This window comes from Alligator mississippiensis, chromosome 5 (assembly GCF_030867095.1).
Source record: "Alligator mississippiensis isolate rAllMis1 chromosome 5, rAllMis1, whole genome shotgun sequence".
Taxonomy (NCBI): domain Eukaryota; kingdom Metazoa; phylum Chordata; order Crocodylia; family Alligatoridae; genus Alligator; species Alligator mississippiensis.
This window is the reverse complement of record NC_081828.1, coordinates 48,029,009-48,055,134: the sequence shown is the minus strand read 5'-3', so window position 1 is coordinate 48,055,134 and position 26,126 is coordinate 48,029,009. Positions and strand designations below refer to the sequence as shown.

Sequence of the window (26,126 nt, the reverse complement as noted above, 5' to 3'; positions counted from 1 at the left end):
ACGTCTTGGCGGGCTGCATGTTGGGCCGCGGGCCATATGTTGGACAAGCCTGCTCTAAAGGAACAAATAGGCCTGTGTCACACAGGGGCAGAGAGTGAATGCTGAAAGGGAGAGTGAACTGGGTATGACCAGGGTTTTTTCCATTGTTCCTCTCTCACTTTCAGCCTCCAGCATTTATGGGAGTTAGGGAAGTTTTAATTCAGAGGCTGTATTCCCTACTGATGCCTCTTTCAACAGCTATTGATGCCCCTTTCCTCCAAGAATTGCCCCATCCCTTGTTGAATTTGTTTAAACTGTCAGCTTCCACAGTATCTGGTAGCAGCTAGTTCCATGCTTGAATTACATGCCATGTGAAAAATAACTTCCTTTTGTTAGTTTTAAACTTACTACCTACTAGTTTCATTTTATGGTTCTAGTATAGAGAGAGTTGGTAAATAATAAATCTTTATTTACTTTCTCTTCACCATTTAATATTTTGTAAACCCTTCTAATGTCCCCTTATAGGTGTCTGTTTTCTAATCTGAATAGGCCTAGACTCTTTAGTCTCCTTCCTCATATGAATGCCTCTCCATACCACTAATCAATCTTGTTGCTCTTCTCTGTACCTTCTCTAGTTCTTCTAAATCCTTTTCTGAGGTGTGGGGACCAAAACTGGGCACAGTACTGAAGGTGCAGATGCACCACTGATTTATAGAGGGGTATAACAATACTTACTATTTTGTTTACAGTTCCATTCTTAATTCAAAGGCATTTTGTTTGCCTTTGTAATGGCTGTTGAGCACTGAGATTATGTTTTTAGTGAACTGTCCACAATGACTCCAGAACTTTTTCCTTTGTAGTAACAGCTAATGTAGAGCCCATCATAGTGTAGGTATAGTTTGGGTTATTTTTGCCCATGTACATAACTTTACAGTTATCTACACTGAATTGCATCCGCCATACACACACATATACTGTAACTGTATAAATATTGTATTTGATAATGGTATCTAAGATTCTGAAGCGAAGAATAGCAAATATCGTAGGAAGATCCCACTTGAGGTAGGTTCCAAAGATGATGCCAAAGCTAGTTATTCTTTGTTTTTGGTAAGCTGTTTTGGTTGCATATCACTTAAGTGTTAAACTTTTCAATTCATGACTACTATGAGCAATGAAGCCAGCTCTCACTGTAAGTGCTGTGATTCATCAAACCCTGGATTTCTCTCAGTATGATGAGTATACCACAAGCTTGGAGGTAAGTGCTGTAGATGTTCCAAATTCCAGGCTGTTCAGGCTCTAGTCTTTGATAGGTACCTAAAAACAATTGCATACTTTAAATGAGGGATGGGATTCCTTTACTAAAATTCCTAGAACTAAAAAGTGCTTAAGTAGATAGAGGTAGTTAGCTGTGTTAGTTTGAAGTCAGTCAGAAGGCAGGGCAAGGTGGCACCTCAGAGACTAACTTGTTCTCTTAGTCTCGAGGTGCTACCCTGTTCTGCCTTCCATCAAAAAATGGCAGCTATTATAGCTGCCTTTGTCCAAAATTGAAACAAGAATCAAAACAGTTCAACAGCCCAATACAGGGATATAGAAGTAAGAGTCCAGTGTAACCCCTCTTCACTAGCTTTTTGCCTAAAAACTATAGTTCTGTGTACTTTTTGCTGATATCCTACCCCTGCAACCATAGCATCATAAACCAGCTTTCAGGCCACCATTTGCAGCCAGCTCCCAGACTGCTGTGCCAACTCTTCATCACCTGCAGTTTATTCTGCTCTTTCCTACACACTGGAGGGGGTGTGGAGTCCACTGTATCTCAAACTGGGATTTAAAACAATGCCAAGTAATAATTTGGTAGGTTCATTGCAGTGTTATAACTGATGATGAATCAATACACAACACGAATGTCTGCATTATTTCTTCACTAAAAGGGGTAAAGCCTTAGGGCCTTTCAATTGGGGAACTAAAAAATATAGTTTATTGGCAGATAGCTACACAAGATTTACCTATAGAAGAGGGAGGATGCAAATGTGGTTTTATTTTTAAACCCATTCTTAAAAAACAGTGCGAGTCAATGAACTTTCTGAAGGGACATAGTTGTTAAAATGGTTCTAGTCCTGCAACTGTCTCTGCATGGAGCCCCACTGTGAAATCAGTACGTCAGTGTGGGCATTGGACACTGGTTGTATAGACAGTTACAATCAACTGTTTTAAAAATGATTTTATTTAAAAAACAAGTCTTGGTAAGAGGGGCTGCTGTTTTCTATTGCCACCAATCCCTGCACGACCTCGGACAAGTTGCTTAACCTTGCTGTGTCTCCCTTCACCGCATTTGTAAAATGGGGATACTATTTACCTCTCTCACAGAGGTGTTAATATTTAGCTCTCCAACCACTTTGAAGCTTCAGAGCACCCTACACACATTAAATAATTAAGGGAGGCTTCATTAATGCTTGAAGTTTCTCCGAGTAGAAGCGGTCTGTGGGGCCAGCTATTCTCTGACAAAGGACCCCTTTGTAGGAGGGAGACCTTTCAACTCTCCTGCCTTTATGCAGGAAGGTGTGTCGCAGCTTAGCCCATCTGCTGAGGAAAGGAAGGACTAGGCTTCCCTCGGGTAGGGACACCTGGCATGTGCACCAGCCCTAACAGCTGAAGCCTTCTGTCGCGCCGAGGTTGCCCTGGAGTGCAAAGGAGGGGGAGGGGGAGGGGGAGGGGGAGGCATTCATCTTTCCATCCTCTCTGCACACAAGCACGGGTGACCCTTTGAGGGGAGGGGGAGCCGCTTCCCCTGCCTACGAAAGCCTGAGCTTTGGTGGTGAGGGGCAGTCAGCAAGGGGGGGGGGAGGATACATTAACTGCTCCCCTTGTGAGAGAGGGCTCCGGCACCCGGGGGGGGAGCAGGGGTGGCCCGGGGGGTGGGGGGCGGCAGAGAGCACCGGCTGCAGGGTGTGCGGCTGGGATGACTCCTTCTTCCCGAAGAGGGGGCAGGGCAGGCACGGGTGGGTGCTGGAGGAAGGCCCCGGAGAGAGGGGCGAGTCCCCTTCCCCCCGGGACAGCGGGGCAGGGCTTCGAGCCGAGCCAGTGACTCGGCTTTTTTCCTCCCTCGCCCTACCCCCTCCTGCCTCGGCAGAAGGAGGCCGAGGAGGCGGGGGAGGAAGACGCGAAGGGAAGGGAGAGGGCAGGCGGAGAGAGGAGGCGGCAGACAGAGGCGGCAGGCGCACAAGATGGCCCCTGCTGCAGAGGCAGCGGGGCGGAGGCAGGAGGCGGTGGCCCGGCGGCCCCTGCTGCTGGAGGCGGTGGGCGCTGCGGCCGCCTCCGTGCCCCGGGGCTGAGCGGAGCCGCCGCCGCTGCTGCTGCTGCGGGGAGCCCGGCCCGGCCCGTGCGGTGAGTGTGGCCGCGGGGTCTGCGGGGCTGGGCGGGGAACAAAGGGGCGGAGGCGGCCTGGTCCTGGCCGGGCCCGGCCGGCGTGTGCGCGGGGCGACGGGCCCCTCCCCGAGCGGCGGCCCCAGGGGGCTGCGGCGGGCGTGAGGGCCGTGCCCCTGCTCGCCTCTCTAGGCCGCAGGCTTCGGCCGGCCTCGATTTCAAGGTTCCCCCGGCGGGGAGGGGGAGGGCGCGGCCCGGTGCCCTTGGCCGCGCGGGTGGGGGGCCGCTTGTGTCTTCCCGTGTCGGGGGGCGGACAGGGGGCGCCTCCTGCCGCCGCCAGCGGACGGGGAACAGCTTTGTCCGCCCCCGTCCTCCCCGCCCGGGCTGGGCCCTGCAGATGGCGCACAAAGAGGGGTGCGTAGCGCCGCGCTGCCGCTCTCGGACCGGTCTCTCAACCCCGGGGCCGCCCTTGGCTCTGGGGGAGCCGCACGAACAATAGCGCGACACAGACCCCAAAGCTGTAGGGCCGGGGCCCCGGGGGCCGTGCGATGTGGAGCCGGCACCCCGCGGTGCGCTGCGGGCAGGGCCCATCGCCTCGCTGGCCCGCGGAGTGCTGCGGCCTGCCAAAGCCTGGAAGGAGAAGTGGGACAGCTTCCTCCAAACTGGCCGTGTATTTCGTTTTCTCCTTGCCGCTTCCTTCTCCCCAGCTGCGGTTTGAAAGAGAGAACGTGCAGATACACCCACGGCTGTATTTATCAGTAACTGATATGGGGCCCTGGCGCTGTCGAGCACGCTTACTTCCCGCAGGTAGAAGGCAGCTTCCATGATTTTCCCGGAGCTGAGAAGGGCTGGGCAATCCCAGTGCACAAAGGGGTCCGCGTTGAAATTTCTGCTTGAACCGAACTCTAGCAGTGGTACCACTGTAAAACGCTGTAAAATGTGTAAAACTTAACCACTGTAAAACGTGGAGTCTTGGGGTTCCCCCCCCTTTGTTTTACATGGGGATGCAGTAACGAAGGAGGCTGCCCTGTTGGCCTTTTTTTTTTTTCAGGCAGTAACACCTTTTTATGTTAGGCTGTCTTCCTGGTGATGACTCTGAAGCCTGTGTGCGGCTACTTTTTTATTAATAGATAATTGAAATACATAAAGTCTGCCATGCTGAAGGGTTGGCGGTATTTCTCATTCATCAGTTAAATCAGCTTAGTAATTAGCAATAGCTAATTTGAACATTAATGCAAACTGTACACATAGTTGCCATTTTTTGGAGCTGGGTGGATTGAGGTTAGACTCTCCTCTCTTTCCTTGAAGTTGCCCTTGCTTATTTTTGCTGTCCTAGAAAAGGTCTCTTCCCAGTAGACATGTTGGCATGTTATTTTGAGGGAAGTTGTACTGCTGCTACCAGAACACTCTTGTTGCACATACAACTCTAGTCTCTGTCTGTCAAACCTTTTGAGCAGTGTTGTAATTCATGGGGAAGCAAGTTGTCTGTCTTTTTCTTTTTGCCAGCCTCATACCAAATCCAGGTTAATATAAAACAGCATGCAATAGATATTAGGCTTGAAGCTGGTCTGGCTTGATAGTAACTGTAAGGTCCGATGCTTATTTGAATTTCATGAAATGAGATGATGGCCTCAATACAGTTCTAAATAGTCAAGTGTCTGCATTACTGAAAAATTTAACCACAAACTGAAAAATTTAACAGAGAGTTAAGGACTCATTATACATAGACATTTATTATCTAAATGTGGCCACTTGAGCACAGAAGTGAATTAACTCTGACAAGACAGTTTGAGGAAGCTGCAGTTGCCTTTGTTTTCCATTTAGATGAAGGGTAAACCGTTCCACCTGATGATTTTTCTCATAACTCTCACAGTGTATATTTTAATGTGTGTACACATTCACGATTTTAATTAATTGCTTTATTGTCAGTGTTTGGAAAGAACAGGGAAACAATGGCAGAAATCAAAAACTTCACTGGCCTGGCCTTTTGGACTATGTCCAATTCCATATATACCAGAAAAGTACAGCTAGATTAACAGGCTAGTAGCGTTAAGATTCATTATCTTATGCTTCACCATTATTTAAGAGGAGTGCTATGTGCCATTTAAAAAAACAGGAATTTTTTTTTTCTCTCCCATAAAACTGCTCCTAGTAGGAGCCAGTGCTACACCCTGAAAAGCTTGAATGTCCAGCTTTTGAATATAAGGGATGAAGCTGAATTTTTTTTTTAAAGAATGTTTGAAGTTGGGCTTTCAAATAAGTGGCCCAACTTCTCAAAAGCGCTAATCACAGCAGATTCCCCTGGACAGTTTTAGCACTTTTTTTTTTAATGTTGACCCCTTTCTCAAGTAATGAATGAAATATTGTAATTAAAATAGGAGAGGAACAAACAAAGTAATCAGAATAGCGTGATTTTTTTTTTTAAACTTCTTGTATTTGTGGTATTCTATATTTTAGTGGATAGATGTCTTAACCTGTAAAAGTTTAAATTTGCTGCTCTTGGACCGCTGATTAAGAAGAAAGACTTTTTAAATCCAAACACTTTACAAAAAAATAACTCTATTGTGTCTTTAAATACACATATAAAAATAGCTAAAATATGTACAGAAATTCAGCAAGTAACCCAGTGTCAGCCAATGATAACTCTTCTACCAAAATAATTCTCACTTTCCACCCCCTCTAACCACTCTTCAGGAAAACATTGAGTCAGCATATAGGGCTTACAACCATGCATTGGAAGTCGGTACAGTTCGGTTCTGTCAGACTGATGGAGGAAACAGATTTTTCTTTCTGGCTAGAAGGCTACTAAAAATTGCTTGTATAAATCAAGTGTTATGGTTATTCCAAGTTTGAGAACAAAAAGAGATCTCATAGACGTTAGGGCTGGAAGGGACCTCGGAAGATCAAGTTCAGCCCCCTGACTGAAGGGCAGGAAGTCAGCTGGGGTCATAGGATCCCAGCAAGATAAGCATCCAATTTACTCTTGAAGGTGTTCAGTGTAGGTGCTTGAACCACCCCCGATGGCAGGCTGTTCCAGACCTTGGGGGCTCGGACAGTAAAGAAATTCTTCCTTATGTCCAGCCTGAAATGGTCTTGCAGTAGTTTGTAACCGTTCGACCTCATCATCCCTTGGGGCGCTCTGGTGAACAAACGTTCCTCCAGATCCTGGTGGTCACCCCGATAAACTTATAGGTGGCCATCAGATCATCCCTGAGCCTGCACTTTTCCAGGCTAAAGAGCCCCATGGCTCTCAGCCTGTTGTCGTAAGGTCTGTTTTCCTGACCTCTGATCATGTGCGTGTCTCTTCTCTGGACTCTCTCAAGCTTCTCCACATCCTTTTTGAATTGTGGAGCCCAAAACTGGACGCAGTACTCCAGCTGCGGCCTCACCAAGGCCAAGTACAAGGGGAGAATGACGTCCTGGGATTTGCTTGAGAAGCATCTATGGATGCAAGCCAGTGTTTTGGTCGCTTTACTAGCCGTAGCTCATGTTCATCTTGTGGTCAATGATGACCCCCAAGTCTCTTTCTTCTGTAGTGCTAGCCAGCGTAGCACTGCCGAGCCTATCAAGAGAGATGCACAAGATGTATACAATAAAGGAGTTTACCTGTAAAAACCAACACCTTGAGTTGCCCCCAGTTATGAATAGGTAGCTATGAGAAGCAAAGATGCTTCCTGTATGAAATGCTACTAAGTAAGCATTCTGCACTTGCTGAACTTTCAGTTTGGTCTTTAAAGTTGACCCTATGTAGGGCATATTGCAGTAACATGGTTTGAAGATTAGAAAAGGTTGGGGGTAACTGAAGGGATCCACAAATAGCTGCTGATCGTGCACAAGTCTCTTGTGCAACATAATGAGCTGTAGGGTATGTTCTCTTTTTATTTGGTCAGATATAGCTTCTGCTAATGCTGATGTAGTCATAAACATTTATTGAGAGAGATGATTGAGCAGGTTCTCCCTAGCATAGTCTCATTGTTTCTCTCAGTAGCCTGTCTTGAAATTAGTTTCAAAGGAATTAATGTTCTGTAATGATATCTCATTCACTTGTAAAAAGACATAACTGAGAAGCCTTAATGTTTGTAAAATTGAACAAACACCAACTGTATCAATTTGGATAGCCTTTGTGATTTGGAAAAAATCCTGTTAGTCCTCTAGGGAATAATTTCCCTGTTACTGCAGAGCAGTTAATCACAATCTAATACCAGCCATGACAGGAACTTGTTTTCATGCTTGTTAAGTGAAGATTTCTAGGTGGTCATTCATTTACTGTTCTGTGCTGTCAAATACGGTGCTGGTTATGCAACCCGCTACAGTGAAAATTGTAGGTAGGCATGATTTATATGACTGTTTATTTCTAGAAAGAAACAGAGCCTGCTCTGAGAGAGAGAGAATGAGACGGAGGTGGGGCGGGGGTGCCTAGGGTTTTAATGGATCTTTTAGCGTTTACTGGAAGGGATGGCTTATTGTTCTAAGCAGGTTTAAGGCCATCTTCTGGTGCCCAAATTTGGGCTGTGCTGCTATGTGCTGTATGTTTTTTCTTTTTCTTTCAAACATGCTACAAATCTGTATTTAGGCAAGGATGGTTATTTTTGTTTATAGTGATCAGTGGAATAAATAACAATGTTGGCTTCAGATGAGCACAAATTATTATTCTGATGTTTATTTCTGATAGTTTGAACCAGTGTTAACAACACTGAAACTGTTGCTCAGTTATTTGGGTGTACAAAAGGCCTTGGAAATCCAAAGCTGCTTTTGGACCTGGGTATCTAGTACAGTATAAGAATTTAGGACTATTGTAGGCCCACCAGGCGGGAAAGGATACCGTCTTTAATGCAACTTATTTGGGCCTTGTATATTGCAAGGGGTGAAATCTAAGCCTTGGCATAAATAAAGTTAAAAAGTATCACTAACAAATGGACACTCAGACAAAATAAAACTGAGGTTCTTTAGGAGATTGTAGTGTCAGAAGAGGGCCATTAAGTTACTAGGTCCAGTTAGGGTACATCCAAGAGTTTCAGAGTAGCTGAAGTATGAAACTGACTGAATGGCTTGCTAAAATATGCAATCTCTTTAAAAGCAGCTACTTTATAGGAGTTATGGAGGGTTGTGTCTGTATTTAATTTCCTGAATCATTCCTAGGGCCTCTTTTAAGGACCTGTAAGACTTGCCTGTTTTGGATGATCATTTCTTTGCATTATAATGAAAAGTGGAACAATAAAACTCCTTGAAATTGTGGTATTATGTTGTCTAACTAACACAATATCTTCAATGGAAAGTATTCAATTAATCTCTCAGATTTCTTTACCTAGGGGGTAAATCAGTAATGGTTCTTTCTATTTTCTTTAAGAATTTCAACAAGCCTTTGGTGACATCCCTTTTTAGATGCTAATAAATACTTTGCAAGTCATAATGGGTTGAGAGGTAAGGATCAAGAAATTGGCTAAGAGAGTGAAAAAAAAATGGCTGATTTCCATGGAATCCTTGGCTTGAAAAGGATCTTTTGGATCTGTTTGTCTAACCCTTTGCGTAGATGCAGGCAGGAAATTCACTTTAAGCATCCCAAAGTTTTAGCAGGTTGTAGCCATATTGGTCTAGAGAAAAAAGCAATTGGGGCTTGTGGTAGAGATGATATCTTTTATTAGACCAACAAGATTTTTGCAAATAAAATGTCTTTAATTGCAAGCATTCGGGCGCACACACCCAAAATATCTTGTTTGTCCATTAAAAGATGGCTTCTCTACTATGAACCCTGATTGCTTTTAAAGTTTTAGGGATATATAATATCATCTGCAGGGATCCTGGTTTTCCCTGATTAAAAAAACCCAAAAAACTATTGCAAATTCTCTGATTTAAAACCCCCAAAACCTGTAATTTAAAATGAAACGCTGCTATATATATTTAGGTATCAATTGAACACAATGTTTTATTGATATATTTACAATTTTAAAGCAATTTGGAGCCTACCAGTGCCTCAATTACTATAGTAAAATAAATTCTAAGTGCCTATAAATTTTGGTATATCATTTTAGGTTTTTTATCATGGAAAATCAGAGCTCATCCTGCCCCCTTAGCTTACCAGGATGCAGGTCCAGGCTGGGGGGACTCGTCTCCCCCATATTTGTGCATGGGACAAGGGCAGACTTCAGGCTCCCAGCTCTGCTGCCATCCCCTGGGGGCTTCACAGCCTGGTGGGTGGGACCCAGCGCGGTAAGGCAGAGCGGAGCTGGGTGGGATGTTCCTTGCCACTGCAAGCCCCACGCTGCCCTGGCGAAGCACCCCCCCCTGCTGCTCTGGGGTGGGCAGGAGGTGCCTTGTTAGGGAAGCGCAGGGCTCGCAGCAGCTGTAACAAGCTTCTCCGTCCAGACCCACTCTGCCCTGCTGTTGGTCCCACCTGCCAGGCTGCAGAGGCTGCATGGGAGGGAAGCAGGATGGGGAGCCTAAATGCACAGTGGGCAGACTGTCCCACACCAGATCTGGGGGGCACCTGCCCCCCCTGGAGTGCATGTAGCAGCGAGGAGCCAGCCCTCTCCAGCCCCCAAATGAGCCAGCCACCTGTGGCCCTGTCCCACTCCCTTCTGGGGCCCTGCAGCTATGCATTGTGGCCCCATGCACTGCCCAGGTGGCAGCATCCCTAGCCCTGCCATGCCCAACTCCCTCCCTCCATCCCTATGGGGGCCTCAGTTGCTTGTCCTGTCCCCTACCCTCCCCCACCAGACTTACCTGCAGGAGCAGCTCTCCATACTGCCTGACGGCCATGTGCACATGCATGGAATTCTGCCACCTGCAGAGAACTCTTTGCCAAAGAGCAAAATCCATGTGTTTCTCTGCTGAAATGAAATATCTGCATTTTTCTTGGGTAAAAGGGGAAATCTGCTGGTTTGTTTGTTTGTTTTTAATTTTTCTGTGGGAAACAGAAAACCCATATCCCTGGTCATCTGGAATAGAGGGAGGGTAGTGGGGTAGCAGAAATTACCAGACAACACAGGGTTGTTTGGATTAGTCAAATCCAGAGATCACTGCTGACAACTTCGCAGGGATTTAATCAAGCAAAGTGAATAGACAGCACAATGGCAGATTGCATTTATCGACACTGAACTTCAGAGCTGTGCAGATTGGAAGGCAAAGTTTGAACTCATATTTCCTAACAAGTTCTCAGTTAACTATCAACTTAGGAAATGATTTGGGTGGTCTTGCTGACAGCTCAATGAAAATTTGTACTTATTGTTCAGTTTTAAAAAAGCAAACAAAATGCTAGGAACCATAAGAAACTGTACAGAGTAATACAGAAAAGAGACCTCTACCTAAATGTAATGGTATACATTTATATAGAATATTGTATGTAGTACTGATCATCACATTTAAAAAAAACAAACAGGGAATTAAAAGTGGAGAAGGGTGACACAAATTATTAGGGGATAGAAAGGCAGTTCATGTGGGAAGTCAGGAGAGAGAGGAGACCCCATAAAATTGCATGCAGTAAGTTTGGGAACCTCCCTCCTTTCTGGCTAGATTAAAGACTAATATGTTAAGAGTGACGTATCTTGAGTTTGTTTTGCTTATGGCATCAGAATGCAGAGTTAATTCCATAAACCGTTCATTGTGTATAAGTGTTTCACTAGTAACCAGAACTATTTTTTTTTTTTTTCCCTTTCGATAAGATGATTGTGCTGTCATTATCCCTTCCGTCTCTTTCCAGTATCTGACCTAACGCTTCCGTAGGCAGTGCTTCTTGTTTGTTAGGCAAAAGGCAGTACTTCAGTGAATTCTTTTTTTTTTCTTCCGTCTCGCAACGCAAGAATTGGGGATACTCAATTTAACCATAAGGTAGAAAACTCATAACCACTGAAAGGAAACGCTTTTTCACTTAATTGTGGAATAGGTTTGTGGAACTGCCACATGAAGTAGGGGTGCACCGATAGAGATTTTTGGGGGCCTGTACAGAGAGCTGATTTTTTTTAAAGGAGGCATATGGGCTGATACTGATCTGATTTCTGATACAACTGCATGCAGCTGGTAAGCCTGTTGTGGTGAAACTGCATGTAGCTGATAAGTCTTATGGCGGACAGATCAACGCCCCCTGCAGTGAGGGAGGGAATGGGGATGGGGTAGGTGCTTCCCAGCTGGGGCGGGCATTGGACAGAACCGTGGCTCATCTGGAAGGGGGGGGAGGGGTGCAGCTCCCACCACTGCTCCCACTTCTCATCAGGCAGGGGCATGTGTCCATGGATCTGTGCTGGGCAGGCCAGGCAGGCTGCAGCTCTGTGCTCGGGGTGGATGGTGGCGGTGCTGGGAGGGGAATTGGGGGGGGGGGGGGGGAATGCAGCCACCCCAAATTTTTCTGTAGCTCCCCTCCCAGCACCACTGCAGCCTGCCCTGAGGATAGCGCAGTATGACCCCCAGCCCGCAGCTGCAGCCCACCCTGCACAGATCCAGGGTCACACGTCCCTCCCCCCATCCAGACTAGTGGCAGGAGCTGCCAGATGACCCATACACAGCAGCAGGAGTTGTCCCACTCCCTCCCCATGTCTCCTGGATGAGCGTCAGCTCTGTCCCCTGCCTTAGCTGGGCAGTGCCTACCCTAGCCCTACTCCCTCCCTCACTGCAGGGGCCATTGATCTGCACCCCCCATGCCCCTTTCCTCCCCCCTCCCCTTTCATCACAACAGATTTACCAGCTTCACACAGCTCTCCACGCTGCTGGGCTGTGTTCCTTGCTGTGTGTGTGCTGCGCTGCAGCTAGGCGCATGCACGGGCATTTATCGGCCATATCAGGCTGATTTCCGATATAGTCAATTTTCTTTCTATTGGTGCCGATCTGATATCGGACCGATATATCAGTGTACCTCTAACATGAAGTAGTTGAGGCTAAGATTTTAGCCTTCTAAGAGAGGGGAGACGCTGACAAGACCTTGTATGATGGATTAGAAATTATAAGGTTGGATCCTTTAAATTGGAGATTTTAATGAATGCAAGATGAAACAACTAATAGTGAAGATGTTGAGTCTTTTATATGGTACGTGAACCTCTGTATAAATCTCTCAGGTAATTAAGAGACTTTTTTTCCTTTATTTTCTTGGGTGGCATTCACAAGGGATTGAGCCTCAATTACTGAAAGATTTGGGAATTGGGAAGGCTATGATGGTGCTAGCTTTCATGTGTACTTTTTATGTTGGCTCTGTTATACAGATATCCCTGCTCCACAAAAAAACTAAACCATGAAACAGAAGATATTTCCAACCATTGCTGTTCTTGTGTATTGTATTCATTCACCCCATTCCTTTGTCTTTGGTTTTGATTTTGTGTTTTTGTATGCTTATATATGTCAGATTAGGTACTGTTTAATATTTTGCACAGGCCCTAATAAATGAAAGTTTTCAAAGACCTTTTATTCAGCTAATATCTAAAATAGCTTGATTTTAAAGTATTCTCAGTTGAAAAAGACATGGTAAAATGTTTAATTTTGTCTTAAGGCAAGACCTAAAAACGACTAAATGAACTATCAGTATATCAAGAAAAAATAAAAAGCACTGGTTCATGCATGCCTAATCAGGCTGTGGAATCCACTCCCACAGAAGGTCACAAAGTCAAATACTGTGGCTTGATTTAAAACATATGGGTTTGATCAGTTTACATGGGACTCTGAACTTGTGGACTGCAGCATAAACACAAAGCATTTTATGATTATTAGTAACAGTGGCAGTGATGAAGCTTATCAAATCTCATGTTTCAGGGTGTAAACTGTTCTTTTGCATGGGGTCTTGAGAAATCCTTTTCTGCCTTGGTAAATGCAACTTTGCACAATTGTTTAGTCTTACAGTTTCTACACAACCATCATGTACTGACTAGTGCCAGAACTGGTGGACTACTTATCTGACAGAATATAGTAAATCCTACGATATATACTAGTGAAATATGTTGGATGGCAACTTAGATTGTGAATGGTGTTTCTTATCTTGTTTTGTAAAGATTAGTATCTGCATTCCTGTATTGGAGCCATTCACTAGGCTGAAGAAAAGTTTGGAAATATCGACAAAGGTATTAGGTATGTACTTATATGAGCCAGATGCTCTAAGTCCATGTAGTTTCTGTGCAGCTCAAGAATGCTATCCCCTGCCAGGATTTTGCATGCAGAATACATTAAAGGACAGTACAAGATCTAGAGTATGTAGTGGCCAAAAAACCGCCACGTATTTTTGGAAACAGGAGAGACCAGGGAGTGATACAAAGAAAGCATGACAGTTTCTCAGAATGGTGGAGCTATTTGCTACCCCATCACCAGCACTTACCCATGTGGCAGCTCTGACTTCACCTCTGGTTCCTTGGTTCCAGCCAGGCAGCAGTAGCAGCTCTAGTCCTGGCCCCAGGTCAGGAACCACAGCAGCTCTTCTGCTACTCTGTGGTCTCCCCTATGCTCCCCCTGGGCCATATACTGCACAGTCTCGTCTTCCTCTGTGTGGTCTCCCTGGTCATGTATGGTCTTCTCTGGGTTAAGGCTGGACTCGGAGCTGGAACCACAGCAGCTACCTGCTCAGGTTATACTTGAATCCAAGATGAACTTTATCTTTCTCCATGTTGAATGGGGAAAAACACTCATGTTGGATTTGAGTAAATATAATAAATTAGGTGAACATTGCAAGAGAAGAATATATGAATGTTAGGAAATAACATCTTTTTGTTGCTTTTTTGGATAAAGGCCTTGAAGATAATTAGGGAAGGAATCTGTTGTCTCATGTTTGTTTGTTTGTTTGTTTGTTTTGAAGAATATTTTCCTCGCTTGAATATGGTTGTGTTAAATGATGGTGATAGTTATGCACTTGTTCTTTGTTCTTTAAATAGCTCTGTGGAAACTCATTTAAAAAAAATCTCAGGATAATTTCAGGACTCATGGGCATACAAGGTAACAACCATTGTTTCAAAAATCAGTTGGAGAGATTCGTCTTTGTTCTGTAAAAAGGCATAGGATAGGGGTACTCACCCCCTGGTTTGTGGGCCAGATTTGACCATGTTTTTTGGCCTTCAGGGTTCCCCACATGTCCGGAAACTTGGTGGCAGGGGAACAGTGGCTACCACATTTTCCAGCCTGTGGGGAGCCTCAGGCTCTGTGAATTAGATCACAGGGCCAGTCCCTGTGTGTGTAGGGCCTTTTGGGGGCAGTGCTGGGCCCCAGGGCCTACTTCCGGTTCCTGGGTCTTGCTCTGTGCCACCCATTGGCCTGAGGGACCAAAAGCTTGAGCACAATTGGTATAGGATAAATATTTCCACAGCCTGAAGGACTATAGTAGTGTTGGAAGAGTAATCCCCCTGCAATTCTTGCGGAAAAATTCCAAGTGATATGCCTTATGAGTGAAATTTTGCATTTGATTGACTGAACTGTTTTTCGTTTTTGTTTTTTTTTTAAATCAAAGTTTTAAAAAAATTGGTTTGCAAGCAATGGCTTGAATAATTTTTAGATTTTTGTTTGAAAACTCAGATATTTACAGACAATATGTAGACCTTGTATAGGTATTTCAGTTTGATAAATTATCCTTTATAAAAATGTGTTCCCAAAACAATTGTGTTGATGGTTTGCTTGTTTAGTATTGTACATATTGGATATGAAGGTATCTTTACAAACAGTGGACTCTTCAGATAGCTCATAGAAACCATCATACTGTAAAAGCTGCATCTTGTGTTGGTCATTGTAAAGGAAGGCATAACATTCCCACTGTTTCTGTCATTCTACCACTGAGCAACTTCATAAATGCCAGAAGCAGTCTAGCTTCTAGCATTTATGCATGAAGAGCAGGGGTGGACAATTATTTCGCCTGGAGGGCCACTTAATGAGTTTTAGTGAGCTGTTGAGGGCTACAGCAGTAGCCCCACCCCTTGCTAGGTGGCCCATCCCCCTGGTCGCCATCTTGGGACCCAGAGTTCCACCCCGTAACTCCTGACCTTTGCCACCAGAAGTCCCTCCCCTTGCCCCTGGAAGTACTCCTGGGGAGGGTGTGCCATCTTGGAACCAGAAAAAAACCTAATCATGCGCTAAAAGCTAAACATCTACTGTAACATATTTTAATTTTATTTCAAAAAATATTTTTGTCCTCATTTGTGTGCATTTGCATAGTGTATATAGAGGTGATTGCATAAGAGGTCAGAAATAAAGTCTTACTCTTGTATATTGTGGGGAGGCTGTGGTAGGGGTGTGCTTATGGTGTAGTGTAGGATTTATGGGGGGCTATGGCTGTGTGTGAGGGGGGTGTAAGGTATGTGGGGGGTGTGGGCATGTGTGGTTTGGGGGGTGTGAGGCAGGGTGCAAGGAAACCCCCAAGTTCTCCCCCCACCATGGAGCACAGCCCCCACTGCTGGCAGTAGCAGCAGCAGGTGTTGGGCCCTCGGGGTGCTTACAACCCATTCAGGCATGGCTCCAGCCAATTCCGGGAGCTGCATGTGGTGGCAAGGAGTGGAGCCAGGCTGGCCTGCCTCCATTGAGCACGGCTCATATACAGCTGCCAGGGTTTGCGCATCAGTGTGGGGAAGCCCCACATGATGGAGCTGGCAGCCTTCTCACTCCCTGCCACCATGTGGCTCCACCAGGAAGCAGGGCTCTCCATCACTTCCAGCAGAGTCCCAGGAGCTGCACGTGGTGGTAGGGAGTGGAGCTAGGTAGCTGGCTCCATTACATGGGGCTTCCCACCTGGTGGCACACAGGTACCAAGAGCTGCATGTGAGCCTTGCACAGTTGAGGTGGACTGGCCTGGCTCCACTCTTTTCTACCACGTGCAGCTCCTGGAACTGGGTAGAATCGTGCGCCACTGGGTGGCTGCGCCTGCACAGTCCATGAGCATTCCAAATGCTTGCTGCCTGCTGCTGCTGATGGCTGGGTGGGCAGTGTGTGTGTGGGGGGGGGGGTCCTCACCCCATAAACCCCAGACGCCCACAACCTTATCAGCCTAGGTCTGTGCTTCTGCTGCCCCACTGTGTGCCGGCCCTAGGCTCCATGCTTCTGCCAGCCTCAGCCCCATGCTCCACACTCCTGCCCAGCTGCAGCTTCCCTACCTGTTGGCTGGAGCAAGCGCTGCAGCCAGGGACATGAGGAGCCACCGGAGGCTGGGGAAACCGAGAAAGTCCCCTGGCAGCTGCAGCAGTGAAACCAGCAGCCCTGCCCAGAAGTTGTGCATGCTGGCCGGGGCCAGGACCAGGACCCTCCAGTGCATGAAGGTGGAAGTGAAACCTATAGTGTGGGCGGGGTACAATTAATTGTTGCGTGCTCGTGGGTTGGATGAAATCGCCTGGTGGGTTGAGTCCAGTCCGCGGGCACCATTTTGCCCACCCCTGATGAAGAGCGATGACTCTTGGCTTTACTGTAAGTCTTGTTAACTCACCAGCAATGGTATTTTTCAAGGTTATTTTAAAAAAAATAAGTAGAGCTTGTCAGTGTATTGCAAGTGATGAAAATATTTTTTTCTATTGTATAAAATGATTAAATTGTCACAATTTCTTATGTCTCTCTAATGTCTGAATTTTTTGTAGGCAGTGTTTTTTGTTTGTCTAACAAGACAGTATTTCTAATGCAATACTTTTTTTGTTTGTTTGTTTGTTTGCATTATGTTGACAGTTCAGAGATATTTTCATCTTGGGCTGTTCAGATGATAGAATTGCAATATGATGTGGGGGATCTTGGTCTTACAAGCGGCTGTGGGACTTAGTTCTCAGGCTACTGTGTACTATCAAGGGTTATGGCTTCCTCTCTGGAAAGGTGAGAAATTACTGAGTATTGTTCATGGTGCATTCCCTTGTGGCTGCTTTGGCCATAACTGTAAATTTGAAAGGTGAAAGATAAAATTAGCCTTGGTTGAACTGGTTTTAAATAATAGATTCGTGGGTTAAAACAGAGGCCACAACTCAGGCTGTCCTTCCTGTGTATGAGTCATTCACCTGTTTAATTGCATGAAGTTGCCTGCTGTAGAATTAATTAAAAATAGGACCTAATGTAGCAGAAAGCTCAGAGATTGGGTTTTTCTTATTGCTATGCGGAATTTTAACTTCAGTTCTACTTACTAAAATTCTCAAGCTTTGCAAACAAGTTTGAGCACCATGTCTGAATGGGCTGTAAATTGTAGAACAAGTAAAAAGAGCACTTTGTTCATTCAGAGAAGCACATTATTTGAGCCATCCAATTAAGTTTAGAAAACTTATAATTTTTTTTTATTGCCATCAAACTTTATTGGCAGCTTTCTTTGGCTCCCACCATTTGCATTGGAGAGCAGGATTTATCAGGAAGGTGGCTTGTAAATTTGACTAGTTCTATAAAAACAAACAAACAAAAAATACATTTATTACCAGCCTGCATTAAGATTGATTGTATATGTTACCTGTTTCAATATTTATGCAATGTTTTGTGGACAAGCTTGAAGTGTACGTTATTTATTTGTGCATTGCTAACCTTTTTTCTCATCTTTGAGAGACATGGTCCTGGATCTTAAAAAAAGACTTTCTTGGCAGGAAACATGCCATACATTCTGGAAGCAGTTGTCAGTACTAATTTTCCTATGCTATTCGAACAGTATTTTCAAGTTTTGTCCAAGAAGTGTCTTCCCAGCATGACAACCTAGTTTAGTCTCCATTCCCAGTTCAGTTGTTTTCTGGAACTCTCATTATAGGTGCTTGTTTTGACAGAATATTTGTACAGATAAGTATGAATATGAAACCTGTTTGTTTCACAAAGGTCATGGAACATCATGTACTTGCTAGTGGGCTAGGATGGAACTGCTGAACAACTACTGATCTTTTTGGAATCAACTAGCCCTCCTTTTTTTTTCTCTCCCTCCCCCCCTTCCCCTTTTTTTTTTTCTTTCTGATTTTAATTAAAAATGATATTGGGAGTTGGGATGCCTAGGTGTTCTTTCTTTGACTGACTGTGGTTTTGGGTCAGAAGTCTATCCACCTTAGTTGTCCCCACCCCCGCGCGCTCAATAAATGGTAATACTTGGCCACATTCTGTAAATGACTTTCAGATTCAGGGATGAAATGGAAAGTGTTAATATTAATTATAAAAATAATAAGATTGGGTCAGAAACAACAACAACAAAAGCCTGTACTGCTATTGGGAGCAGAACTTGGAGACCAAAGGCATAGTCATTTCAATTGTACATAACCAGGTACTTCATATACAAAATCTAGATCTGTTACTAATGAAGGGAAAAGGAGACTAACAGACTTTCACTTTTTTTCCTCAGTTCTGTTGTTGTTTGGAAAGTAAGAAGGGAAGTTTTTATAAAAACGAAATTTTATTTGCCTGAGGAATTTTCATACGTCATTGACCAATGACACTTTTTTTTCTCCTTGTGTGTAATCCAAATGGTCATATTTTTAATTGTTTCTGTTTTTAAGGTTACCTTGCTATAGCTCCTTGTAAGCTGTTTTCAATAAAATGTTAAGCTTTTGTTATTTTGGATACATCTGATACAAAATACCACACAACATGTTTCATGTTAAGAATGGGAAGGCTTTTCTGTATAGCTTACAGTGGGAGTTTTATTTCTTTCTTTTTTTTCCAAGTTCTAACATGTTTTTATGCATTGAAGGCACGTACTGATCTGCAGCTGTGCTCTCCTGGTCATTCCCCTATCAGTGGAATTTCAGTACATCATTTGTAGCAAAATCAAATGCAAATGCAGGGTGGGGTTGTCTGTAAGTGTGTTTCTGAAGAGAAATTATTTGATTGCAACCATTTTTGTACATGGATTGTTGAGTAGTTTCATTGAACCAGTTTAGACTGGAATAATTTAATCCATTTTGAGCTGGAGTCCAGGCATGGTGTGAAGTGTTTTAGGACACACTGAACAGAAAAGATGTTATAGGAATGGAAACTGTTGGTAAGAGAAAAGTAAATGTCTTTGGAGGTAATGGTGTTGTTTGCATTATCTCAGTCATTAGGCAGTATGTGATGGGGACAGGGTGTGGTATCAGTCTTGCTCATTTAATGTAAGAATGATCATGTGCTTGGTTTCTCTTATGCAAAGTGTGAATAGTTTTGTTTCCATTGCTTCTTCCTTTGAGCAATAAGTATATTCACTGACTACATAAAAAATATTTTGCACTCTGGGAAGGGATGAGGAAAGAGAGGGGTACACTGTTGTACTGGTTCATCTAGCCACTTAGGTCTTAGTGGTAGTGAGTCTGATTCATGGAAAGGAAATGCATGCCAGCCAACTTGTGAAGCCCACAATAGATCCTGAAACTGCATTACGTGAATCAGTGTAATTTTTTAAGTGGGGATCATAATCATAGTCATGCTGGTATGACATGCTAACGTGAGTTTTTGGTACTCAGTGAAAGTTGGCAACTAGCTTTTAAGGGGCAAGTGTCTGGAACATGTTACTTTTTTTTCAGAACATGTTTCCAACTTGGCTTTTTTGTACTGTAAAGAATTTATTGCTTGTCTAACTTTACCAAGTTGATAATTATATGAGGAACGATCTTGGTTCACATTTTTTTTTTTTTTTTTTTTTGTCCTCTTTCAAAAGGATTGTATCGTTTAGTTTCCCTTTTTGTCCTCAATAACATGTAGCTAAATATAGGGACACTGAAGGGATGTTGAAGTGTGGGTGGATTCATTGCCTAGATTTCCTTTCTGCTTTAGTCTGTCCACATGCTGTTGTCTTAATGTGGTTCAAACAAAGAAAGACATAATGAATTCAACTAGTGTAATCATGCAAATAGGGATATCTCAAGACTTTTTTCAGTATTCTGTGTAATTCATGTGCATACTATTATGCTGCTGACATGTGTAGCAGTTGTGATCAATTAATTATGGACCGCACTAGCATAATATTTTAAGTTTTACTTGCCTGGCACCACACACTTGTTGAAAAGCTCTGGCAGCCATACCATCACTTTAAGGAGATTTCAAAGGCATAACAAGATTTGGGTGCTTAACTCCTATGAAAATTCAGCAGCCTTTGGATGCTAACCTCCTTTGGTTGCCTTTAAATATTTGTACTAAATCATACAAAGGTGTATACTAGAATAAACTGTCCTGTTCATATTCCTGTCAGACTTCACATATGTAGTTTTGTAAATAAACCCAGTTACTGTTCAGTTTCTAGACCTCCCATTCTTCTCAAAAAACGGTTGAGATTTGTACCTTATCTTCTAAGATTCATCATATTGGAGTTGGTTTACAGTGAGCTAGAGGGAATTTCAAAGCTGAGAGATCTTTTTTTGAGAAGGTGCTAGCAAAGCAGACAAATTCATGTCTTGTCATGTTGATTCAAGGACAGTGAATTTCAAAGCTGAGGCAAATTTTAAGTTGGAATTTTTGCCAGCCCGTTTTAAGCCCTATGTTTACTATACTAAAATCAATTAAAGAATATTTAAGCAGTCAACTGCTGGAGTTTTAAAGGAAGTCAAACCAGTGAAGCGATGGAAGTCGCTGGTTGTACACCTGAAACCAGAGTTAGCAGAATGGCTAAGCCAACTTTTGGTAGTAGTAACTGATTCTTTGTAATATGACTGCTTTCCTCTTTCTGCTTTATTCACCTAGTTCAGTTCAGTGATCAGTTTATTGAAAGTTCAAAATGGGGAACTAAAAGTAGGAAAGTTTGTTTTCTACTCCTCATCCATGAGTACAAAGAGGGTGGGAGGGGATGAGATTGATTCTAAAATCATAAAGACATAGCTTGAAACAATTGGTTCAATTCACTATATATAGATAATACTTCACTTTTTAATGTATCAGATTGTTTTAAATATAAAAAAATTGATAACTTGCTTCTTTTTCTTTAACTCAGTACATTTATGGTAGTTTTCACTAACTAATGGAAAAACATTTTACATTGGTTTTGTGTATTTTTTAAACTTGCAGCTTCCCTCTAAGTGCAGTCTGACACAAATGAGTCAGAAAATATATTAGGCATATTATGCATGATTTCACAGAATCAGAAATGTAGGGTTGGAAGGGACCTCAGGAGGTCACCTACTCCAACCCCTGCTTAAAGCAGGACTGTCCCCAACTATAATTCCAGCCAGGGCTTTGTCAATCTGGATCTTAAAAACCTCCATGGGTGGAGATTCCACCATCTCTCTAGGTAACCTGCTCCGACTCTCCCAGTGACAGTTTTTCTTAATATCCAACCTAAACTTCCCTTGGTGCAACTTGAGCCCATTGCTCCTTGTTCTGTCATCTGTCAGCACTGAGAACAGTCTAGCTCCATCCTCTTTGCAACCAGTCTTCAGGTAGTTAAAGGCTGCTTTTTTTCCTAAAGTCAATTTAAGTCTGAATACATGTTTACATATGTAAAAATTATACTTTAAGCTTTAATGTATGTTCCTAGTTAGTTTAAAAAAAATCCAAGTTTAGTGTAAAGGCTATATTTAGTTGCAAATTAGCATATTTTAATACTTGTATCCTACAAGAATTAATTTCCTTTAGGAAAATAAATGCAAATTCAAAAAAAGATCAAAGTAGTGTCATAGAAAGTTAGGGTTGGAAGGGACCTCAGGAAGTCATCTAGTCTAACCCCCTGGTCAAACCAGGACCACCCCAAACTATATCATCAAGCCAAGGCTTTGTCTAGCTGTGTTTTAAAAAACCTCCAAGGATGGAGATTGCACAGCCTCTCTGGATAACCTGGGCTTCACTACCCTCCTCATGAAAGAGGTCCCCCTCCCTCCCCCCCCCCCCCCCCAAATATCTAACCTAAACATCTCTTGGTGCAGCTTGAAACTGGTACTCCTTGTTCTGTCATCTGCCAATACTGCGAGCAGTCCAGCTCCATCATCTTTGGGGCCACCCTTCAGGTAGTTGAAGACTGCTATTAAATCCCTCCTCAGTCTTCTGCAGACTAAATAAGCCCAGTTCCCTCAGCCTCTCCTGATAAGTCATGTGCCCCAGCGCCCTAACCATTTTCATTGTCTTCTGCTGGACTCTCTCCAATTTGTCCACATCCTTTCTGTAGTGGCGGGACCAAAACACTCCAGAAGTGGCCTCACCAGTGCCGATTTAGAGGGGAGGAATCACTTTCTTGCAACCGCTGGCAGCACTCCTAATGCAGCCCAGTATGCTGTTAGCCTTCTTTGCAACAGGGGCACACTGTCGGCTCATATTCAGTTTATTGTTCCCAGGTCCTTTTCTACAGAGTTGCTGCTTAGCATGTCAGTCTGTAGCCTGTACTGGTGCATGAGATTGTTCCATCTTAAGTGCAGGACTTTGCACTTGTCTTTATTCTTCTTCTCATGTCTCTATGCTATGTTTGACCGTTTTGTTATACGTTGTTGCTCATTTATTGCTGGCTGCTCAAAGGCACAAGTACAAAGAAAGATCTTGCAATGTATATTTGCAGCAAGTGTGTTGCATAGTTTGAGGCTCCGTGCCACAGTCACAGGTGCTTGAACCAGTGGTATAGTCCCTCTTCTTCATTAGTTTCTTGGAATGTCTGACTCCGGTACATAGGCAGTTGAGACATCACCAACTTTGCCATTGTTAGTCAGCCCCCTGGTGGTAAGGACTTGACTGCTGGAATATACATTTTTTTCGCTGTCAGGTATTTTTTTTTAGCCTCGTTCCGCATCTGTAATGTCTCCCTGGGTGTGGCGTTGAGAGATTGGGTGCTGGTGAGGAAGCCTCTGCATGGTTTCAGACACTTGTGCTGTGGGATGGTCATATGGCAGGTGTCTTGCATCTTTGGTTTGTCTTGATCATTCTATTGTGCTGGCTGCTGCTCTTCAGATGTCAGGTGGAGCAGTGCCAGCCAGCAGATACATGCTGTTTATGCTGGTAGGCTTCAGATGTCTGTGATGCATCAGCAGCTGTTATTCAGAATGGGGTCACGGTGCTTAGCATGTACAGATCTCTCCCATACAGGGTATGCATCCTCGACACAGGAGAATTTGAGAGTCAGGGCAGTGGTTCAGATGCCTGAGGGGCTAGTTTCCCATTTCCAGTTGGTAAGCTTATATAGAACATTGTTATGAGTACTCATCTTTTGCTTTTTGTCTTCATGATTTGTTCTTTATGTGAGAGGGTTTGATGCAGAGTGGCTCCAAGCTAAACTGTATTTGGACAGTGGGATAGTGAGGTCCCAGACCATGTAATGTTGAGCTGGTGGTTGGTCTCATAGTTTTTCAGATGGAAGGCACATACTTGTGTTTTTGCTGGGTTGGGATGTAATTGGTTTTTGATATAGTATGAGGTTAAGCCAATTAGTGCCTCAGGATTTTTCAGTCTGGTCAAAGCCAGTGTTTTGGGCTGTTATGTACAGGTCATCCGCATAGATTAACTGTTTTGTTTCCAAATCAATTGGTCAGTCATTCGTATAGATGTTGTATAAGAGTGGTGCAAGCATGCTTCCTTGGGGGAGGCCATTAAACTGTTGCCTCCATCTGTTTCGCTTCCCATTCAGTTTGACAAAAAATGTGTTTTCAGGCAGGGTTTGTATCAGCTGTATAAAGTGTAGATCTTTTGTCACTTCCAGGGTCTTGTGGAGGAGTCGCTGGTGCTTAACTGTATTGTAGATAGCTGTTAGGTTGATGAACACAGCTCCAGTGATTTGGCCTCTTTCAAAACCATCCTCAGTATGTTAAGTTAAATTGAACAGCTGGCTCGTTGTTGATTTTGCCAGGGTGAAAGCTGCCTTGTTTATGGGTTAGGTATTTATCCATGTATAAGGCAAGCTGGTTCAGTATCAGTTGTTCTTACAATGTATGTGTGTGGCATAGCAGAGAGATGGGTCTGAAACTTTTTGCATCAGATGGATCTGAAGCTTTTTGTGCTAGATGGATCTTTCTCTGGCTTTAGAATAGTCTTGTTCTTATTAAACTTCATGAGATTTCTTTTGGTCCAGTCCTCCAGCATGTCAAGGTCTCTCTGAATCCTAACCCTTCCCTTCAGCATATCTACTACTCCCCTCCTGCTTGATATGTCATCTGCAAACTTGCTGAGAATGCACTCCATCCCATATTCCAGCTCAGTAATGAAGAAATTGAACAAAACCAGCCCGAGGACTGACCCTCTGGGCACTCCACTTGATACCTGCTGCCAACTAGACATCAAACCTTTGAGGCTGATGATCCAGCCAGTTTTCTGTCTATTTCATAGTCCGTTTATCCTAACCCATGCTTCCTTAGCTTGCTTGCATGAATGTTGTGAGAGACTGTATCAAAAGCCTTGCTAAAGTTAAGATGTATCTGTTTTAATCAAGATCTTGCTTGCTGACTTAAATCACCCATTGTAATAATGACTTAAATAAGTTTTTGATTTTTAAATCAATCTCCCCTGGGGTGAAGAGTGTGAGAGAACCACTTGGTTTTTTTTCTGTATGGCCATACAATAAACACTTACAGAAAGAAAAATAATTTAAACCTCAATGCAGATTTGATTCCTAATTTAGTATGGGTCTCCAAGCTCAAATTTACTTCAAATTTACTTACATTCATTACTCTGTTTACTTGAATATGAGGGGGCTTTTTCCTCCAATCAACTTAGTGAAAAAAAGCTCCTCATCTTACATTTGCATTCAAGGAAACCTCATTAAATACGCTGTCTATCATTAAACAACTGCCAAAGGCAGCATGTGCTCATTAATGGAAGCTACCTTTGAATCTGATTAAATGGAGCCAACACTGAGTATGACTATAAGACATATGACCCATGCTGGGCAAACATATTCATGGAACCCCTTTTATTTTATTTTATTTTTTTTTGGCCCTTAAGAAAATGGGGCAGATGTTCCCTCCAGGGAATTGGCACTGGGCCTGGCTGTACTGTAATACCAAGGCAGCACTGGGAGGGCCAGACTCAGCCCTGACACCCTTCTTTTGGTGCCAGAAATGTTACATTTGCTCTTAACCAAAAGGCCAAAATGCCAATGGGAGCCTGCCACAAGGATAGGCCAGTACAGCCCATCTGAATAAAATATATGGTAGTAACCATTGTGATCAGTGCGCCTCAGCGCTGACTCTTTCAAGCCACTATGTTGAATACATTTCAACCTCTTCCTTACTTGTACAGCTGAACTTTGCCTTTCTTTCCCATTTCCAGTGGTTCCTGTTTCTTCATGAGCCTTTGGTGTCTGGCAAACGTAACCAAACAGGGCCTCAAACAGTTCACCCATCCTTATGCTGCCCTTTCAGCCGTTGTATATGATTAGTGTGGACCTGCCTTTCATGAGGTGGAGCCTGGACCACGTTGCCCTGCACCTCATCTGCTTATACATTTTTGGAGGATCCCAGGCCTCGTGACAAGAACACCCGGTTCCAGTCATGAGTGGGGGGTTAATTAGCACATGGATCCTTTGCGGGGGGAGGCATATCTGGAGTGTACACACGTGTTAAGCTGTGGGGACACCCTGGCTTGTGCTATGCTGCTGACTGCTGGGGCCCAGCTCAATTAACTATATGGTATATCGTGTGCCTTTGGACTAATATCATGCATAGTTTGTACTATATATAAACAGGTACAAAAGTGTTGCTTAGAAGTCTGTGTATGGAGTGTCTGTGCTAAATAATACAGCAGTTGCAAAAAAAGGTAAAATACATCAATTCTAGATAAGCTAGGTCTATGAGCACCTATGGTAACTTGTCTAAATGCGGTTTATTGCAGGCCTGTTCATTTCAAGTTCATTGTTTTCAGATTTGTCCCTCAAAGAAAGGAGAGCAGGGTCTGACAGTAAGTAGGTGGGGAAGAAGTTGTGAGGGTAAAAGACAACAGGGCTACCTGAACACCCCTTCTTCCCCCACCCCGGATTTATTTTCCCTTCTATAGCAGGGCAGGGGGTCAAATTCAAGGCAAATCTCCAATAATTAGATTCT

The 26,126-nt window shown here is 43.7% G+C and overlaps 1 protein-coding gene across 5 annotated transcripts in view; it reads left to right on the top strand.

The window, feature by feature from the left end:
- Window positions 1-3,039: 3,039 nt before the first annotated feature.
- Window positions 3,040-26,126, top strand: part of RC3H1 (ring finger and CCCH-type domains 1) — a 104,073-nt gene continuing 80,986 nt past the window's right edge. For 2 of the 5 annotated variants that reach the window (XM_059728326.1, XM_006272938.4), the window contains exon 1: window positions 3,042-3,360. The gene's annotated coding sequence lies outside the window, so the exon portion shown is untranslated. Of the gene's footprint in view, window positions 3,361-26,126 lie in introns of all 5 variants that reach the window. The other 3 variants (XM_014596007.3, XM_014596006.3, XM_014596008.3) reach the window with 2 other exon arrangements.